The sequence below is a fragment of the Lolium rigidum genome, chromosome 5 (assembly GCF_022539505.1).
Source record: "Lolium rigidum isolate FL_2022 chromosome 5, APGP_CSIRO_Lrig_0.1, whole genome shotgun sequence".
Classification (NCBI taxonomy): Eukaryota; Viridiplantae; Streptophyta; class Magnoliopsida; order Poales; family Poaceae; genus Lolium; species Lolium rigidum.
In genome coordinates this window covers 35,340,024-35,353,203 of record NC_061512.1, presented here as the reverse complement: position 1 = coordinate 35,353,203, position 13,180 = coordinate 35,340,024, and the positions used below count along the sequence as shown (strand labels likewise).

General features: G+C 46.7%; 1 pseudogene; it reads left to right on the top strand.

The window, feature by feature from the left end:
* The first annotated feature begins 5,974 nt into the window (after window positions 1-5,974).
* On the top strand, window positions 5,975-9,045 carry LOC124658467 (annotated as a pseudogene).
* The last annotated feature ends 4,135 nt before the right edge of the window (window positions 9,046-13,180 follow it).

Genomic DNA, 13,180 nt, shown 5'->3' with positions numbered 1-13,180 from the left:
AAAAAAGAAGAAGGTCGATCGAGACTGTTCTGACAAAAGAGTCCATCCAATTAATTGCCTGGCCGCTCTAAGCCTCTAACCAAAATGAAATTCCACAATACTGATGACATGTCCCGGATAGAAGTTAAACAGTACGTACATATATTTACTACAGCGGGCTCATCTGCGACATGCATGGCAGCCTAGGCAGCATTTTACCTATAGGACACAATTCTTTCTCTAAAGCACGGCCTTCTCAAAAGCTCATTTGCCAGGCTATATTTCTTTTTACAGTATTCAAAAAGTACGCTTTTGTGGGAAGCGGATTGCTGGGTGTGAGTAGATTTGTGAACCAGCAAACTTCAAGAAACTAGCCGAGTAGCGCTGGCAAATGCGAGGGCATCATCTTTGGCAGGTTGAAAGTTTAGGTACTCATTGCAAATATTCAACCTTTTAGATATGGACTCATCACTTTTCCTTTTGCTTTACATTTATGAGGTTCCACGTAATGACCAACAAGAATTTTGAAACATATTTATGCCATGGGAAAAATCTTTTTACTCGCCAATTTGATTATTTATGTGATATAATTTTTTAAATATCCATGTACGTTGTAACTGCCATACAGACTTCATGCTTTCCTAATTATTGTTACTAATATTATATCATCATTTGATGTCATCATATATAATCAAATTTCTAATAATGTATCACTCAGAATAAAAATAATAATTCTAGGAGAACCTATATAATTTAAGAATATGAAGTTGGGAAGTAAAGTAACTTTAAAATTCTCGTTTGCCTCTGAATTTAACATACCATTTCCTTGAATTTGGAAAACTACAGATAGTAAACATAACGCTGATCATCTCTCTAAGGAAAATATTAGTGTTGCCCTCGCATTGGCGACGGCTCGCTGTGTTACCGAACTGGGCGTAAGCAGCATAAGAAGAAATGGTCAATGAAGTAGCAACGTCCACTGGCACAGTACAAAAAGAGTATCTATCTCGGAAGTTCTAATAAACTGGGCCAGTTCAATGACCACATTCAGGAGAAAAGTCCATCTCCAGCTGACCATAGTGGCGATGCTACTTTGTGCCAAAGTGAACCGCGGCGTAGTGGCAATTCCTGAAGCTTCCAAGTCCTAGGTCGCATGTTGCTTTCTACGATACTGAGTACAAAACTTATACACACCATGAGGTACATAGTGTTTTCTGATAAGGAACTAGAAATGACTTAGCTCTGCTACTGCTTGATCCTATGCACGCAGGATGGTTTCTTTGTGGATTGTGATCATGTTTTTATCTCTCTTCTCACGTTAGGTATCAAATGGTTCAACAACCATGTAACAGATGCTTTCGTGCAATTCAATACGTGCACATGGCCATTTATGTACAGTGTGAGCATCACCTACGGGACAAATTAGCTCTCTAAAAAGCTCCTCTTGCACGTATTGAAAGTCTCCCGGTTCCGCATAGGGTCATTCTGATATAAATGCTTGCCACCATCATGGTCGTTCAATTCTGCGGCACAATGTGGTTCAACTTGAAGTAGAAAATGCATCTACTAGGAAAGCGACCATCAAACCACGGGAAGACGTGCTTGGGTGGCTTGAGAAATGCATTACGGTCATTATTGCGTCGGATGTTGTTGTGTTGGGTTCGGTTACAAATTGGTCACGGATCGGTCACATGAGAAAATCACAGACCGTAAGAGCTTATATTACCATTATATATATGCATGCCAACACTGTAGTCCTACAAAGACTTAACAACCATGCATGCTATGATTCCTATGAAGAAAACTACTAGCAAAGCGAAAACTCAAATCTAATCCCATGTGCATACAAACCATATTTTTTAAAAAATAGAAAATTTAGGATTTCTTTTGCATGCAAAGAGATATGTTCTATATGCGCACAAAAGTTTTAGTAAAATCAACATTTTTTGTGCTCTGTGTAAAACAATATAAAAAAATGTCTCAAGAAAAGGATTATTTTAGAAACAAAATTTGTTTACTTACACATGGCACAAAACCTATCGGTTTTTGGTGAAACAACTTTGTAAGCATGTAACATGTTAAGATATACACGAGATATTTTTTGTATTAGCTTAAATTTTGTAACATATTTCAAATGTATTTCAAACAAAGGGTGCACATGCAAGTACATACCACACTGTTTATCTCCATGGCTCCTTCCCTTGTTTATACACAGTCATGTCTATGTGATACTTGGATAAAAACTGAAAGACAAGGTTGACAGAATTCTTCCAAAAAAACACGGGCCACCACTTCTTTCTGAGCTCCCGGCAACATATATGCATGCATGATCAAAGCCAAGCGTACCCCAAACCTTCAACACGATACTTATATATCTACCTTTCAAGCACACATAGTACCGTAGGTGAATTTATATGCGCGAGGTCGTGCAGCTCGTGACCGGTTATGCGATCGCCCAAACCGGGAACAGTAAATCTTAAGACACTCATTGGGTTTGGCAGCCCTCCTCGGAGCATTCCGCCAAGGTTCATGTAACACTGTGGGTCTGTTTGGTTCCCAGACACACTTTGCCAAGCCTAACTTTGGCAAGTGTGGCAGCCACAAAAGTGTGGCTGGGATTTTAGAAGTCACAAAATGTGGCAAAAGTTAGCAAAAAGTTCACTCTATGACAAGTGGGCCATATAAATAGTGAAGTGTGGCAGCTTTAAAATGTGGCAAAAACCAAACACATATCAAATTGCCAAACTTTGCCTTGGTAAAGTGTGGCTGAGAACCAAACAGATCTGTATCTCGGAAGTTCTAATAAATTGGGCCAGTTCCATGACGACATTCTGGAGAAAAGTCCATCTCCAGCTGACCATAGTGGCGATGCTACTTTATCCCAATGTGAACCGCGGCGTAGTGGCAACTCCTGAAGCTTCCAGTTCCTAGGTCGCATGTTGCTTTCTATGATACCGAGTACAAAAATTATACACACCATGGGGTACAAAGTGTTTTCTGATAAGAAACTAGAAATGATTAGCTCTACTGCTGCTTGATCCTATGCATGCAGGATGGTTTCTTTGTGGATTGTGATCATGTTTTATCTCTCTTCTCACGTTGTATCAAATGGTTCAACAACCATGTAATGGATGCTTTCGTGCAATTCAATACGTGCACATGGCCATTTATGTACTAGTGTGAGCATCACCTACTGGACGAATTAGCTCCCTAAAAAGCTCCTCTTGCACGTATTGAAAGTCTCCCGGTTCTGCATAGGGTCATTCCGACATAAATGCTTACCACCACCATGGTCACCCAATTCTGCGGCTCTATTTGGTACAACTTGAAGTAGGATGCAATAAAATAATAAAATCTGCGTGCATCGATGGAGCCAGGAAACTAACACATGTGGCTATTTGCATGTAAAATTTATTGGAGGGGGCGCATAGTTGAATTTAGGTATATTGCATGTCAAATATAAATATTAACGATGGGGTTTTCACAAACTTTTCCACCATGAGGGGGGCCATGGCCCCCAGCGAGCCCCCTGCTGGCTCCGTCCCTGCAACGATCGACGTAGAGGCTCGGGCTACGTTCTCCATTTCGAAAAAAAAGTTGGCCATATTTTTTCTCTTCAATCCTTTTTTCGGTCTCAAGATAAAGCCCCCTGCTGGCTCCGCAACGATCGACGTAGAGTATGTGCATAGGTTTTCTATTTTTTGAATTTTTCTGAATTTTCTATGATCATTTAAAAATCGGTCAAACCCTACTTTGACCATGATTTTAACAAGTTTAAATCATCAGAATGAAAAACTAAGCCTGAATCATTTTTAGTCACACCATAAAAAGCTTAGGTGAGGTTTTAAAAAATTTCATTTTGAAAATCCTCAACCACTTGTGTTCAACCTTGACTTCATATAGTCGAGTGTTCGATGGTATCAACTCCAGTTAGTATGTATACCATGTTGAAAATGCTCTCTTTTTTGTTTACTTGTATGTATACCATGTTTATCAACTCTAGTTAGTATATGACATAAGAAGAATATGTGCACAGATTTTCTATATTTTGATTTTGTTTTTAAATTTTCTATGGTCATTTCAAAATCGGTCAAACCCTACTTTGACCAACATTTCACACCATATTAAAGCATTTTTGTTTAATATATATCCAGACCTAATTTATCAGTTGGAGCTATTAGTAAATGACAAACTAAGACCATGTATAGTGGATTTCCATTTTTTGAAGTTTTTTAAATATTTTATGATTATTTGAAAATCGCTCAAACATGTCCCTTCCGCGCCACGCCACTCCTAGGAAAATAATCTAACATTGGGCCCAGCAGCAGGATTTGGACACGGCCCAGCCCTTTCAATTTTGGGCCAAGCCCTTTCTCGGGCCGTGGCCCAGCCGACCGCCTCCAGTTCCTCTCCCTATATATCCGAAGCCTGGAGGTTCTGCTTGCGCGGCGGCCATTCCGGCCGCGGAAACGAGTCCAACGAGGAGCGAAAAAGGGGTAAGCGGCCGGTGCCGACGTCCGCTGACCCTGTACGGGCTAAGCTGGTTGCTTTCGACGGTGCTCGGAAGCGCGGCGCGCGTCACGAATTGGGCGTTGGAGGCACCGCGTGCGTACGCCCGGCGTGAAGTGGAGGAGTACGAACGCCAGATGGAGATGACGGCGACGACGAGAGGCACGGGGAGCTCCTCTGGAACGGGGATCTCCACCATCGCACAAGCACTACTGCAGCAGCCAAAGAGGGAGGAGGAGGAGGAGCAGAAGGGCGCGGGTATCTACCGGGGGACTTCGTCGACGATGTCGACCTCGACTGGGTCACCGCCGAGCTGATCGAGCGCACCAAGGACAAGCCCCAGCAGCTCGAGTCCGACCGGAGGATGAAGAGGAAGCTCTACGAGTACCAGTACCGCCAAGCCATCGAGGAATCCAAGGCTGACATCACATGGGAAAGCTCCAACTTCGACTCCGACTTCGACTCCAACTCTGACTCCGGTTGAGCGGCACCACCGCCTCGTCGCCGCAGCACCCCTGGGGCTCAGGTGAGCCCAATTTTGGATGGCTCGAGATGTAGGGGTAGGAGCTGCGGTGGTGCCCTCCTCCTTTGTACGTAGTAATAGCTAAGATCTAGTACCCGTGCGGCTTTTGCTCCGATGAGCCGCCGTTAAATCTACTCCGTGTGTAATATTACTATGCACAATCATCTACGGATCTACTATGTGTGCTAGTCTGTGTGTCCAGTTGAATGCTTGAGTTCGGTTGAATGCCCTTATCTGTTATTGTCTGAATCGGAGCTCGCCGGCGTTGCATGCTTCGTTGCCAGAGAAGAAGAGGGAGGATGCGCGCGGAAGGGGAAACGGTATAACCGTCGTCTCTGCTGTCTCGGCCTCACCTTGCGCTTAAGGGCATGAGCAATGGTGGCATACACAACTAGTTGCTCCATGTAAAAAAGTTGTCAGAAGCAACATGGTGAATTTTATCTCTCCAATAGAAGCTATAACTTTAGTTATAAAAAAGAGAGAAAGGACCCCACAAATATGACACTATGTTTCTCTTTCTGTCTCCAAAAAGTATGCTTTTAAGCCTTAAAATCCCACTTCCTGAAGAGGAGGCTGCCTCCTCATCCGAACCTACTTTGGACCATCCATACCTTACTAAAGGTGTGAGGCATGCCCTAAAGGCCATTTTGTGCCGGGCTATTTTTGCTCACAGAGATGTCGTAGCAGAGCTATATTACAACGAACGACATCGTTTTCCAGTGAATAGCGTGCAAAAACGTCGCACCTGATCTATTTACCCGAACAAATACAGGGACGTAACTACAAGAGGATCCGGCCGTTGACTACGCGTCGTGAGTCTTGGTTTGCTCGATTGTGACCGGCCGGGACGCTTTTGGCAACGTCATGGGCCATCGATCGTTGCCGCGCAATGCACGGCGCCTGTAATATATAGCTGATACGTTTACCAATCACCGGGCAAAGCTTCCATTCCACATAGGCCTGGATCCATGTCCTTGACGATGAACCGTCGCAAGCCATTATTGCCATCGCCATTGCTGCTTGTGCTCCTCCAGCTCCTGGCCGTGAGCCCGCAGCTGATCCCTTCGGCGGATACGTTCACCAATCACACCACGGCGCTGCCGGAGTGTTCAGGCGGCCAGGCGGCGGCGCTGCTCCGGCTTAAGCGATCTTTCTCCACCACAAACAGCTCCACCATGGCCTTCCGGTCATGGAGGTCCGGCACGGACTGCTGCCGTTGGGAAGGCATCAGGTGCCGTGGCACCACCGGCCGCGTCACGTCCCTCGATTTGGGCGATCGTAACCTCGAGAGTCCCCATCTCGATGATGCGCCCTTCGTCGAGCTGACCTCCCTGAGGCGTCTCAACCTCGCCGGAAACGACTTCAGCATGTCGCAGATTCCATCCACCGGCCTCGAGCGGCTCGCCAGGCTCACCCACCTCAACCTCTCCGCCACCAACTTTTCCGGCGAGGTGCCGCGCAGCATCGGCCGCCTCACCAGCCTGGTCTCACTCGACCTCTCCTTCCGTTTCGAACCATCACTAGGGCCGTTCCACGTCGACGGCAAGTTCCACGCCGATTTAGCTCGCCGACGGCAGCTCACACTACCAGACCTGTCAGCTATACTTGCGGACATGGGCGGGTTGAGGGAGCTCCGTCTTGGCTTCGTGGATCTCTCCAGTCAAGGGGATGAGTGGTGCGCCGCTCTCGCCAGGTACACTCCGAATCTCCGTGTTCTCAGCATGCCGTTCTGCGAGCTCCGTGGCCCCGTATGCGCACCGTTCGCCGGTTTGCCGTCTCTGTCCGTGATTGATCTGCAGCACAATCATTTAACCGGTCCATTTCCGGAATTCATGGCCGACTTTTCCTCCCTGAGCGTGCTCCAACTCAGCTACAATGACCTCCACGGATGGGTCCCTCCGGCTATCTTTCAGCACAAGCGGCTGGTGACTATTGACCTTCACCAGATTCCAGGCTTGTCTGGCACTCTCCCAAATTTCTCAGCTGATAGCAACCTGGAGAATTTGCTTACCGGGGGTACCAATTTCTCAGGTGCAATCCCAAGTTCCATCGGCAGTCTCAAATCTTTGAAGAAGCTAGGCCTCGGTGCTCAGGGCTTCGCTGGTGACCTGCCCTCGTCAATCGGGGAGCTCAAATCCTTGAGTTCATTGGAGGTCTCCGGCTTAGAGGTAGTAGGGCCGATGCCGCCATGGATCACAAACTTAACTTCCCTGGAGGTCCTCGAGTTTTCCCGTTCTGGCTTGCACGGACCAATATCATCTTCCATATGCAAGTTACCAAAACTGAAAATATTATCACTTCACACGTGTGGTTTTTCAGGGGAAATACCACCATGTATATTCAACCTGTCTCAGCTATATACCTTATTGCTTCACTCGAATAATTTTAGCGGTCAGGTGGAGCTTAACTCGCTATGGAAATTACCGAGCCTATCACACTTGAAGCTCTCAAACAACAAACTAAATGTAATGGATGGAGAAGATAATTCTCCGCCGGTAACTTTCCCAGACATAAAGCTCTTAGATATAGCATCATGCAACATAAGTAAATTCCCCAGTGTCTTGAAGCGTTTAAATGGGATTTATGCGCTTGACCTATCAAACAACCAAATCCATGGGGCCGTGCCTCAATGGGCATGGGAGACATGGACACATTCACACCTTTTCTACCTAAACTTATCGCACAATATGTTTACTGGTGTTGGCTACGACATCTTTCTTCCTTTGGAGTTCATGGATGTGTTGGATCTCAGTTTCAACATGTTCGATGGGCCAATGCCTATACCCAAATCCTCTGCCAGCGTGCTAGATTACTCAAGCAACCGTTTCTCACTCTTGCCACCTAATATTTCTACTCAACTCGAAGAAACTGTCATTTTCAAGGCATCAAGAAACCAACTCTCCGGGACTATTTCACCAGATTTCTGCATTACAAAGATACAATTTCTCGACCTATCTTACAATATCCTCGTTGGTTCAATCCCATCATGCCTAATGGTGAACGCAAATGCACTGAAGGTTCTTAACCTGAAAGGAAATCAGCTTCAAGGTGTGCTACCTCATGATATCAACAAACACTGCATGCTTGAGGCGATAGACTTCAGTAACAACTCGATCCGAGGATTGTTGCCTAGATCTCTAGCTTCTTGCAAGAACTTAGAGGTCCTCGATATCGGAAACAATCAGATTAACGACTCTTTTCCATGTTGGATGAGTGCACTTCCTAGCCTTCAAGTACTTGTCCTAAATAATAACAAATTCTTTGGACAAGTGGCACCAATTGTTGCTAAAGGTAAAGGCATTTGTGAATTTCAAAATCTGCGGATTCTTGACATAGGCTCCAACAACTTCTCAGGGGCATTGCCATGGGACTTCTTTATAAAACTGAAGTCCATGATGGTTAACACTGCAAATGGAGCGCTAGTGATGGAATATCAAGCTGACCTACAAAGGCTACAACAACAATATCAAGTTGCAACTTCACTCACATACAAAGGGAACTCCATCACCTTTGAGAAGATCATAAGGACCCGTGTATTGATTGATGTGTCAAACAATGTATTCCATGGTAGCATCTCCGAGGATATTGGAGAACTTGTTTTGCTCAACATTCTCAACATGTCACACAACTCCTTGACGCAATCAATTCCATCCGAGCTCGGTCGTCTGAAGCAATTGGAGTCTTTGGATCTCTCCTCAAACGAGCTAACAGGAGTGATTCCACAAGAGCTAGCATCTTTGGACTTCCTCACGACGCTGAACTTGTCTGACAACAATCTGAAGGGAAGAATACCAGGATCACCTCATTTCATGACATTCCCTAATGGCTCATTTGTGAGGAATGATGGGTTATGTGGTCACCCGTTATCCAAAAAATGCAGCAATGCGACAACATCAACTACTATGGTGGGATGTCCTCCCAACGATAAAACTACCGACGTTATGCTATTTCTCTTTGCTGGATTAGGATTTGGTATTGGGTTTGCTGTCGTAATCATAGTAACCTGGGTACTACCACTTAGAAAGAAATCTTGAAAGGGTGATATGTTTCCCTTCAGAAGTGAAGATCAATTGCAGTATGAAAGTATATGTACATCACAAGCAGTAGTCAATACTATATTTTGGTATTCCGTTGACAGGCTCCTGCTGCACTGGGGATCTTCTGCACAAATGATGTGGCAGGGTGTCTCGTGTAAATGACAAAGCTTACATTTGGCAACTGGCCTTTTCAATCATATTATTACATTTACATCGTTTTGTTCCTCTACATTTCTCTATTTTTGTTTGGCTCTGAATTAGCCAACCATATTTTCACAGAGTTGTATGTTCAAAAAAAAAATTGAGGGTAGAGTTGTATGTTTAATTAGTTCTTAGAGTTTACTGTCACATAGTTCTTACAATATCCTCAGTGGTTTATGGCATGTTTCTGGCTGTAAAACGCTGTGAACAGAAGTTGGAATAATTATGCAATGGAAATTTTTAAAATAGGCTGCTAAATCAAATAGTCGAAGGCTCCTCTAAATGATATACGCTAATAGCTTGCTATATTCCAAATCTCGTTTTGTGAGGAAAACAACTCAGATATAACCCAAAAGTAAAGGATTTCAACAAAAATAAAAGATAAAGTCTAAAAGTGACAAAACAATACATACATGAGCACATACAAAAATAGTCGTCTTATTTTCTAGAAGCCTAACATCACCGTCCCACAGGCAACAACATTACATGAATTAATTATTCAGAATTATATAGCATTAGCGATGTCATGTTCCGATTTAAAAGAGGAACTAGCAAATTGCACTCCATCACTACGACAAACAAAAAGCAACTTGTTCTTCTTCCTAATGAGGAGATTTCGGAACCTTGGACCAATAGTGTAGGAAAAAAATAGTGTGCTAACACTATGACCTTTTAGGTCGATATAGCATGCTATTTCAAAAATAGTGTCATAACGAGCAATATTACTAAAATTTAACGTAAATTCTTGAAATATACTATAGGCAGCTATTAGCGCCAAAATATTGTACTATTTTAAACCTAATGTAGCACAGGTTTTCAGAAACTAACGAACTACAATGTGCACGCCTAGAATCCTAGTAACGACAAGCATTGATTATATCCTTGATTATATCAAGGTATGTGTCATGAAAAAATTGGACATAAAGACTGAAAGTATGGTTCGGGTTCCTGTCCCAGGCTTTGACACAAGTAGCTTCATCTATAGTACTTCTATACTAGTTCTATACAAGCTGAGTAGGAAATGGTAGGGTATCAATTGTTTGTCCATTCTACACAACTGGCCCTCTTTACAAAAGAGACATTATTCTCTCTGGATGTCTACTCACAAAGATCTTTTGCCATTCTAACGCGGCCAATAAGATGTTGATAGCCAATACCCTCGCCCACTCCTAGGATCACACTATAGAGTACACTACAAGAAATATATAATAATATCCGGCGGATTTTTGGATGACAAGACGAAAGTACTTGCAATTTTTGTTTTGCCCGACGGATACGATTTCTTGGCGGCACACAAAGCAAACACTTAGGTTTTCGCCATGGGTAAGTCCCATACCCATGGATATCACGAGGGATACCGTTTCGCTCTCCTCGCGTCGCCTCCTCCAGGCGACCGAGGAGGCGAAACCCTAGGTCCGCCGCCGCCGCTCCTCCCTCCGTCCCCCATCCTCCTCGTCGCCCCCAGAGACGCCGCCGGCCAAGCTCGCGACGCCGAGGAAGGGGGCGGCGGGGATCTGAGCTCTCGGCTCCCCGCGTGGTGTCTAGATGGAGGACCTCCGCGCCGGGTTCGCCGCGGCCGCGGTTGCTGCTCGATGAGATCCCCTGCTCCGTGGCTGGCCTCTGGCTCTGCCTTTGGTACGGGTGGCCTCCTCTGGTAGTTCCCCGGCGGGGGCTCTGTCGGGCGGCGAGGCGGCGGCCTCGTGTGGTGTGGCGACGTCGACCGCGCGGCCGGTGACGCTCGCGGGTGCTGCTAACCGGTGCTCTGGCCGTGCGGACGGCGGGGCAACGGCGGGTGCGAGCTGGGCGTGGGCGGTTCCGTCTGCTCCAGATCTCGAAGGTCAGATCTTTTCCTCCCTCTTAGGCTCTCTCCTCCCCTCGGTTCTTGTCGGCCGGCGGCTTCGGCGCCGACGCTGATGCCAGCTGGGGAGCTGGTGGGGTGCTCCGGGGCCGGGAGAAATCCCTGGTCGTGGACCACAGCGGTGGCGACGCCGAGGGCGCCGTTCACCTTCCTGGAGGCACCGCTGAGGCCCTTGCTTCCCACCCCCTACCTCCGTCCCGGGCGAAAGCCCAAAATCCGTCAGATTGGACGGCGGCGGCGTCACGGCGTCGCACCCTCCCTGGAGGCGCCGTGCTCGGGGCCGGCGGTAGCCGGTGAGTGTTGCCCGTTTGGAGGGATCCGTGGGCTGCCGCTTGCGGCCTGGTAGGGTTGCTGGGCTGGGGCGCCTCCCGCCCTCGCTCGACTCCCCTGCACCTCCGTGTTCGATGGCTGCCCCCAAGTTTTCCCTTTTCCTCTCGGCTGTTTCTGTCGAAGCCGTTGCTGCATTTGCGTGCTCGTCGCTGCGAGAAGGCCTGCAAGATCGAGCATCCTGTGACTGTCTCTTGGACAATAATTCTCCTTGTTCAAGGGTGAACAGACCCTTGTCTGTCGGTGCGACGCCCTTCGATCCAGGGCGAGAGGGCAGGGGCCCTCTGCAGCAAGGGAGGAGATTTGTGCGCTGCCGGAGTTTCCTTGGTGCTGATCCTCTGGAGGTGTGATCAAGGTCGATTGGCTGGTCTTTGCTGCTGTGTGTGTTATTTTGTGATCCAAATTCGTATACTAAAGGGAGGCTAACTTCTGACGAGCGGAGCGAGGCCCGTCGCCGGAGGCTTGGGCCGAAGCGTAGCGTAGTCGGGTTAGCCCATATGTCGTGCCCTACGGGGACGCCTGCGCGGGGGTGCGGGGGCGGCAGCCCCACGCAGTACGGATCGTTGCCACCGCCTATTTATATTCCCCGTAAGCCGCCGCTAGGGTTATCATCGCATCATTGTACACCCACGGCGTTTGTAAACACCACCGAAATAGTGAAGTTTCTGTTGGCTGGCGCCCGTGGTTTTTCCCTTGTGTGTTGCAAGGGTTTTCCACGTTAAAATCTCGTGTCCCCTGCAGGTGTTTTACTTTTCGTTCTTCGTTTATTGTGCATCTCAAATATAACAAGTGGTATCGAGCCCGTGTTCTTTGGATCTAGGGTTTACGAGATGTCGTCACTGAAGTTCGATCTACCGCAGCTGGACTACACCACGAGATTTGCTTTGTGGCAAGTGAAGATGAGGGCGATTCTCGCCCAATCTTCGGATCCGGATGAAGCGATCGATGCTTTCGGCGAGAAGCGAAGGATACCTGGACCGATGCGGAGAAGCGGAAAGACCGTAAGGCTTTATCGTTGATTCAACTCCATCCGTCCAATAATATTCTGCAGGAAGTGCTGCGGGAGAAAACCACCGCCGAGTTATGGGTCAAACTAGAGGAGATCTCGTTTGTCCAAGGATCTCACGGGCAGATTGCACGTGAAGATGAAGCTGTTCTCGCATAAGTTGCAAGAGGGAGGTTCGGTAATGAATCACCTATCTTCCTGGAAAGAGATTGTTTCTGATTTGCGGTCTATAGAAGTTAAGTATGAGGATGAGGATTTAGGTCTTCTTCTTTTATGCTCGCTGCCTAATTCTTTCAGTAATTTTCGTGACACCATATTATTGAGCCGCGACAAACTAACTCTCGCGGAAGTTTATGATGCTCTCCAACAAAAGGAGAAAATGAAATCTATGGTGCAGGCTGAAAGTTCGTCCTCCAAGGCGGAGGCGTTAGAGGTCCGTGGCGGGACCGAGCGGCGAGATAACTACTACCACAACAACGAGAGATAAGAGCAAGGGCGATAGAGGTCGCTCAAAGTCCAAAGGACGTGACAAGTTCTGCAGGTATTGTAAGAAATCTAGCCACAATATTGATGATTGTTGGAAGCTGCAGAACAAGGAGAAAAGGAACGGAACTTACCAACCGAAAAATAATGATGGTAATGGTAAGGCTGCCGTTGTCACCTGGTAAGGGTGAGGCTGCTTGTTGTTGCTGGTAGTGATAGTTACGATGGAGATTGCTTAGCTGTTTTGGCTGCATGTG